Source organism: Salvelinus fontinalis, chromosome 10 (assembly GCF_029448725.1).
Source record: "Salvelinus fontinalis isolate EN_2023a chromosome 10, ASM2944872v1, whole genome shotgun sequence".
Taxonomy (NCBI): Eukaryota; Metazoa; Chordata; class Actinopteri; order Salmoniformes; family Salmonidae; genus Salvelinus; species Salvelinus fontinalis.
Window position 1 is genome coordinate 18557186 of NC_074674.1, and position 6593 is coordinate 18563778.

Consider the following 6593-nt stretch of genomic DNA (forward strand, 5'->3'; position numbering starts at 1 on the left):
AAACTTTGCCATCAAAGTCTGTCATTCTATGGATTTATGGTGCTTTCAAGACAACTGGGAACTCTGAGAAAACAAGGTTGAAGCATGACGTCAGTGATCTTCAGATCGGAGCTCTTGAAAGAGGTCCGAGTTCCCGACATGGAATTCCGAGTTGGATGACGGTTCAAAAAGTATTTTGCCAGTTGGAACTCATTTTTTTCTGAGTTCCCAGTTGTCTGGAAGTTTGAGATTTCCCAGTTCCTAGTTTCCAGTGTGTTGAACGTGGCAGAAATCACACTGGATTGACAGCATGGCCAATGTATTCAACTTTTTCTGGCCTATGGTGTTGAATGTTTATCCTTTTAAGCTTGGAAAATAAACCCTTAAACTCAGACCACACACCCACTCCACTGAATAGCAGGCTAGGGATAGCTTTGCAATGCTTACAGTTAGTTACTGATTCCTTCCAAATCACTCATTGTTGAATTTGCGATTTCCAACTTGTGTGTAATGTTTGTGTCCAATAGCTGATGAGCACCGATACGTTGTATCTATCTATTTATTTATCTATTTCTCTTCATATGACAAGGATTGAAAAGGATTTGCCAGTAGATTGTCTATGTGATTCATGATGATTACTGCTTGTCTAGCTTGCTAGCTAAGATTTTGAAAGTATGATGTTGACATGATCAGTCCAATCAAAGCTACTGTAGATATAACGTGATTTGATGTAATTATATCTGTGGCCAATGACCTTGAGCCTTCTTGGATGGGCACTTCTAATGTAACTCTCCGGCAGCACCCAAGGGGCTTGAATGTTAGAGCTCTCCCGTAGATTCTGCTTTGACGTAGTGTCCTCATGAGTGACAGAACACTGAGCCAATCACGGCACAACTAGAGAACATTAGCAACTCCTAAGCGCTGTATTTTCCACTGGCTGCAACACCACCACAGAAAACACTGAGCTAGGCTGACACCTGCATTTTGGTGCTGCCTTACTCAAAAAAGCAAAAAAGAGGTATGCAGCTTTATTAACTCAATTATATATTTTTTTTACATTGTTTGAAAACTGATATGCGACACGTATTAATGCCAAAATAACATGTTAGACATGTAAAAAAAAATATATATATATTATTTTATTTTATTATTTTTAGCTAAACAGTTGTGGCTCAAAACAGGTGGGGAAGAGTCCTGAATGGTGGTTTGCCACTGATTATACTTGCTCAAATGTTTATTCTATTTTACGGAGCCATTTACTTTATGTTTGAATACTTATCTTTTATTTCTTATTGTTGTTGCGTTGTCAAGACGGAACCTGCAAGTCAGAATTTTGTTGGACAGTGTATACCATGTGTATCATGTACGTACTAAATAAAACATTTCATAATAATATATACATATACAAACTTGAACTTGAAACTAGAGCAGCAGAAGAATTCCATTTGAGTCATGAGGCAAATCTCTCTGTAACTTGGACTCAGCAAATATTGCTGTTATTATGTCTACATATTATATTTCTGACTCCCAGAGATTGCCTATGTGTATAATTTAGTGGACAGATTGATTGGATGGAGATTGTCCAGTTTTTGTTTTATCCTAGTGATGTTGATGATGATGAAGATGGTGATGATTGTTAAGGATTGGAGTAAAGATGAAGACCTGGAAGGAATAGCGTATACCTACAGAATCTGATGTTACTGGAGTCGGCGATGGGCATCAAGTTATGGTGGTCATACCGTAGATATCTTTCGATACAGCACAAACCTCAGACTTCTACTTCCCTGGTAAAAATGCACCCATCATCTTTCCCAATCATCTTGTCTCTCTCCTCATCTTTTCTCCTCAAGGTGATTCCAATGAAAACATTGGCCACAGCTCATCATAAAGCTGACATTTTGAGCCCTCTCTGTTTCACTTATCCCCCGGCCATGTCAATCAACAACACTCACAGCTGCTACTGGGTAGCCATATTGGATATTGTGTTTGACAGGAAATGTATTTATAGGTATGTTTCATGTTTCAATTGTTTCCCATACATCCCATATTGATGTATGGGTTCCAATGTGAATGATCATGCCATAATGTTTGTTTACACGATTAGACACCTGTATGGTTCTGATAGCTACAATTATAGGCTATATCAGTGGTACTCATTGCACCACCCATAAGCACTTAATGGTGATTTTCCATTCATAATACTTAATAATGTTACAATTTCAATTCAATGTGTTTTATGCAAGCCTGAATCACTTATTTGAATATTTTATATTTAACTAGGCAAGTTAGTTTAAGAACAAATTCTTATTTACAATGAAGGCCTAGGAACAGTGGGTTAACTGCCTTGTTCAGGGGTAGAACGACAGATTTTTACCTTTTCAGCTCGGGAATTGATCTAGCAACCTTTTGATTACTGGCCCAACACTCTAACCACTAGGCTACCTGCCGCCCCATATATAATGTATCTATTGTTCTCTGGATGGCAGATAGATGGCAGAATAGCGCACCTGTTGAACAGAAAGGCCGAAATAGAACGTTTGACGAAATAGAACGTAACTGCTCAGCTACAGCAACCGACACATATTAGTTTGCTACTAGCTAATTTTGCAGACTGGTCGACATGGATCGATTTATTGTAAAAAAGAAAAGTAAATCTATTGGCAATGAAAATGAGGGGGAAGAGCTGGAAAACAACGTGACAGCTATGAACGAACCACCACTGGAGAACCAGGAAAATCAGGAAGATGGCGGCAGGGAAATGCAGCTAGCTAACTTGGCGTCGGTGGCTAAGAGAAGGATACGGTCGATTCAAGAAAAACACAGAAAGTTTCAAGAGAAATGGACAGACAATATTTTTTTTGTACTGCATGATGGTACTAGCTCACTTTGTCTTATTTGCCAGATAGCAGTCAATTGTTTTTAAACTTCTTCGGGATCGGTGTCCCTTCCACGGGACGATTGAGCTAGGCTAATGCGATTAGCATGAGGTTGTAAGTAACAAGAACATTTCCCAGGACATATCTGATATTGGCAGAAAGCTTAAATTCTTGATAATTTAAATGCACTGTCCAATTTACAGTAGCTGTTACAGTGAAAGAATACCATGCTATTGTTTGAGGAGAGTGCACAATTTTGAAGATGAAAAGTTATTAATAAACAGATTAGGCACATTTGGGCAGTCTTGATACAACATTTTGAACAGAAATGCAATGGTTCATTGGATCAGTCTATAACTTTAGACATACACTGATGCCATCTAGTGGCCAACATTTCAATTGGACCTGGGCTGGAATAATACATTATGGCCTTTCTCTTGCATTTCAAAGATGATGGTACAAAAAAATACAAAAGAATGTTTAGTTTCTTCTTTCTATTATCTTTTACCAGATCTATTGTGTCATATTCCACTACATTCCTTTCACATTTCCACAAACTTCGAGGTGTTTCCTTTCAAATGGCACCAAGAATATGCATATCCTTGCTTCAGAGCCTGAGCTACAAGCAGTTAGATTTGGGTATGTCATTTTAGGCGAAAATTGAAAAAAGGGGCTAATCCGAGGATTGCAACTCTCAGACTCGACCAATACAAGATGCATAGAAGACATCGGCAAGGACATCGGTAAGAAACTAATTACTGACATATCCGTGGCACCGTGTTTTATTATTGCGCTTGACGAAAGCACTGATGTAATTGACATTGCCCAATTATGTGTTTGGTCCACTTCCCTCAAAATTAGTCATTCAGAGAGGAACTTTTAGGTTCACTGTTACTTCAGGGACAAATACGGGGAGAGGAAATTCTGAAAGCCCTTGTTACATATTTTGCTGATAATAATATTACTGGTCAAATCTGGCATCTGTGTGCACTGATGGCACCCCAAACATGCAAGGGAAGGAGAAGGGACTCATAGGCCTGATGAGAAAGAGAGAGGATATTCCCGATTTTGTTACGTTTCATTGTATTATTCTTCAGGAAGCACTTGTGGCTCAACGCAAAGGCTCTGACTTACAGAATGTGACGCAGCAAGTCGTGCGCCTGGTGAACATTATTATTGTGAGGGCAGTGAATCACCGGCAATTCCGCGAGTTTCTGGAGGAATACCAGACAGAATACTGTGACTTGATGTTTCACAATGAGGTGAGATGGCTGTCTCGTGGCAGAGTTTTGGAAAGATTTCTCTCTCTCCTCCCTCAAATCCATGAATTTGTTGCAAACAAGGGGAGAGAGGAGCCAGAGCTGGCTGACCACAGTGGATATTAAAGCTGGCTTTTTTAACTGACATCACCTGCCACCTGAACATGCTGAATCTCCAGCTCCAAGGGAAAGCTCAAACTTCGGCAAAATACTGCGTGTAGTCACAGTATTTCAATTTAAAATCAGCACATGGTCCATACCTGACAGACAGTTTGTTCATTTCCCAAAACTCAGAGCAGTCACCACATCCAACCCAGACACACTGCAACATTTTAGCTATGATGTGTTTGTGCGTGTGTTGGAAGAGTCAAAATTCAAGGATATAATTAAAGGATTTTTTAAAACTTCATTGAGCACCCCTTTCATGTGCCAGTGTCATCTCTGACCCCAGTCATCGCAGCCCTCTGTCCTGACCGTGCTGGAATAGAGAGTGAGATAGTGGAGCTGCAGGCAAATGACACATTGCAAGGTGAACTAAAATCAGCTGTTACTCATTTCTGGAGCCTTGTCAGACGCAGTGTATCCACTTCTGAAGCAGTGTGTGCAAAAGGTGACATTTCTTGTCAGCACTTATTCATGTAAAGCAACATTTTCAACAATGAACATTGTGAAACAAAAACAGAGAAACAGACTGACCAATGCACACCTGGATTGCCTCACGAGGACAGCAACAACAGACTATACATTTATAATAAATTCAGTCAAGGAGCATAAGGAACAGTTTCGCTCATCCAACTACTGAGATAACCCTTAATACGGGTCTTATTTTATGCGTGTATATAAACTCAGCAAAAAAAGAAACGTCCTCTCACTGTCAACTGCGTTTATTTTCAGCAAACTTAACATATGTAAATATTTGTATGAACATAACCAGATTCAACAACTGAGACATAAACTGAACAAGTTCCATAGACATTGGACTAACAGAAATGGAATAATGTGTCCCTGAAAAAAGAGGGGGGTCAAAATCAAAAGTGACAGTCAGTATCTGGTGTGGCCACCAGCTGCATTAAGTACTGCAGTGCATCTCCTCCTCATGGACTGCACCAGATTTGCCAGTTCTTGCTGTGAGATGTTACCCCACACCCTGCGATCCAACAGGTCCCAGACGTGCTCAATGGGATTGAGATCCAGGCTCTTCGCTGGCCATGGCAGAACACTGAGATTCCTGTCTTGCAGGAAATCACGCACAGAACGAGCAGTATGGTTGTTAGCATTGTCATGGTGGAGGGTCATGTCAGAATGAGCCTGCGGGAAGGGATAAACCACATGAAGGAGGAGGATGTCTTCCCTGTAACGCACAGCGTTGAGATTGCCTGCAATGACAACAAGCTCAGTCTGATGATGCTGTGACACCGCCCCAGACCATGATGGACCCTCCACCTCCAAATTGATCCCACACAGGCCTCGGTGTAACGCAAATCCGACCATCACCCCTGGTGAGACAAAACCGCGACTCATCAGTGAAGAGCACTTTTTGCCAGTCCTGTCTGATCCAGCGACGGTGCGTTTGTGCCCATAGGCGACATTGTTGCCGGTGATGTCTGGTGAGGACCTGCCTTACAACAGGCCTACAAGCCCTCAGTACAGCCTCTCAGCCTATTACGGACAGTCTGAGCACTGATGGAGGGATTGTGCATTCCTGGTGTAACTCGGGCAGTTGTTGTTGCCATCCTGTCCCTGTCCCGCATGTGTGATGTTCGGATGTACCGATCCTGTGCAGGTGTTGTTACACATGGTCTGCCACTGCGAGGACGATCAGCTGTCCTTCCTGTCTACATGTAGCGCTGTCTTAGGCATCTCACAGTACAGACATTGCAATTTATTGCCCTGGCCACATCTGCAGTCCTCATGCCTCCTTGCAGCATGCCTAAGGCACGTTCACGCAGATGAGCAGGGACCCTGCCATCATACAACCTGAGGCAGCATATTAATATTTGTGTCATTCTCAAAACTTTTGGCCACGACTGCAGGTATTTCAATACTTTCAATAGCTATTTTGTCATTTGTATTTCATGGGCCTGAACTACAATTTGTACAGCGTATTTTGTAAGATATACTTGCAAGTAAACTGTTTAGATACAACATTTTCAGTAACAGTAACATAATCTCTTTACTTGCCATGACTGTGGTATATTCTTGGTTACCTTAGTTTATTACACTGACTGTAAGTCACTCTGGATAAGAGTATATGTTAACCTTAAATGACCAAAATGGAAATGAAAATGAACACTTGCAAAGCACACTGCTGGGTATTATTCTAATGACCTCCGACCCCAAACAAGGCCAAATTTTATCAAAATACAAATAGTTTTAGGGAGGAGCTCATTAGAATAATACCCAGCAGTGTGCTTTACAAATGTGACCCATTCCAGGAAACTAGGCATATGTCGCTGGTCACTACACAGGAGAGCCATTA